This window comes from Prionailurus viverrinus, chromosome E1 (assembly GCF_022837055.1).
Source record: "Prionailurus viverrinus isolate Anna chromosome E1, UM_Priviv_1.0, whole genome shotgun sequence".
NCBI classification, from domain to species: domain Eukaryota; kingdom Metazoa; phylum Chordata; class Mammalia; order Carnivora; family Felidae; genus Prionailurus; species Prionailurus viverrinus.
The window spans coordinates 10,141,210-10,143,212 of NC_062574.1; positions in this window are offsets into that span (position 1 = coordinate 10,141,210).

The window sequence follows — 2,003 nt, forward strand, 5'->3', positions numbered from 1 at the left end:
AAAATCTGGGGGTGGGGCCCAGAAATCTGCGTTTTGAAAACCCTTCGAGTGATCATAATTGCTCTCCACAGCCTTGCCAAGGTACTTGCCCCTCTATCGCCCCCTTGCCAAGGTACTTAACATTACACTTGTGGCATTAGTTACCCACACACATACACCCGTATATCCTTGCGTACACTGGGGGAGACCCAGACAGTTTATGTCCCAACCCAGACCTCTCCTCTGACCCCAGCCCTCATTGTTTCAATGTCCACCCAACATCTCCTCCAGGATGCCTCTGAGACACCTGAAATCCACCGGATCACGACAAAATTCATGATCTTTACTTCCCTCCACTTAGTTCTCCTCCATTGTGCCTATGGCCACAGGCTAAAAACTGCCCACTGCAGTTATAGACATGGAAGCCACTTGAAACCGTAGTGAAAGCTACAGGGGTGGAATGCCAAGAACCCTGAGTCATAGTTGAAGGAGAGAGGAGGGAGGAATAGAGGAGGCAGGATGAATAACCAACTTCTGCAAGATGTGGTGGGGAAGGGAAGAAGAGGTACTGATGGCTGGGGATGGAAGCGTGGCTGAGGAAGGATTTTTTTTAAAGACGTTTAAATATTTATGAAAAGAATCCAGTTGAGAAAGAGCTTCTGACCATACAGGAGAGGAAAGGGTTTTTCATACTGTATGATTCCTGAAAAGATTGTATATATGTGAGGGTGGAGGTGGAGTCCCAGGCACAAGCAGAAGGGTGAGCCTCGACTAGTGGTTCTCAACCAGGGGGGATTTACCTCCCACCCCGACCCAGGAAAATGTGCTAATGTCTGGAGACATTTTTGATTGTGACTAGGGGTGCTATTGGTATCTAATGGGTAGAGGCCAGGGATGCTGCTAAATATTCTGCAATGCACAGCTACACACACACACACACACACACACACACACACACACCAAAGAATGTTCCAGCCTAAAATGTCAGTGATGCTGAAATTGAGAAGTCCTGGCTTGGACAGCAGCCTGTTCTCTTGTATGAGGCAGGAAGAAAGAAAGAAGAAAAAGCCAGAGTTTTCTCTGGAAAGGAAGAGAGGGAGTTGTCTATGAGGATAGATAGGTGTGGTGTGTGTGTGTGTGTGTGTGTGTGTGTGTGTGTGTATCAAATGCTGAATCATAGGAGCTAAGCTGTATAAGAAGAGAAGTAGGAGAGGGAGAGAGCTGAATGGTGGCGAAGAAGTGGGCTCAACAGACTGGGAATCTTGATGGGGGTCCGAGATTTATTTATCTTATTGGAGTAATCGAAGAAGCAACCTGGAAAGGAATTTCCGGTAAGAGAATAGAGATGGTTGCTGATGACCAGGTCAGGATGTGAGGACAGATGGCTAATGTGGAGTGGAGGCAGGCCACCGAGTACCCTTATGTAGTTTGTACAGTGAGCAGCACAGCCCTGCTGGAGTAGTGGGGTGAATAGAGGAGCTGAGGTCATAAGCATGGATATGGAAACAGCCATACACATAGGCAGATCACTTTTTACATTACTATGAGTGACATCTTTGGTGAATAAGAGAGTAGAAAGATGGGGCACCTGGGTGGCTCAGTGGGTTACGCATCCAGCTTCAGCTCAGGTCATGACCTCATGGTTCATGAGTTCGAGTCCTGCATCAGGCTCTGTGCTGACAGCTCAGAGCCTAGAGCCAGCTTCCGATTCTCTGTCTCCTTCTCTCTCTGCCCCTCCCCCACTCACATTCTGTCTCTCTCTCTCTCTCTCTCTCAAAAATAAACGTTAAAAAATAAATACATAAAATAATCTTTATAAACAAGTAAACAAATAAATAAATAAATTTTAAGAGAGGGTGGTAGAGTTCTAAAACTTCCAGGGGTTAGGGGCGCCTGGGTGGCTCAGTCGGTTAAGCGGCCGACTTCGGCTCAGGTCACGATCTCGCGGTCCGGGAGTTCGAGCCCCGCGTCGGGCTCTGGGCTGACGGCTCAGAGCCTGGAGCCTGTTTCCGATTCTGTGTCTC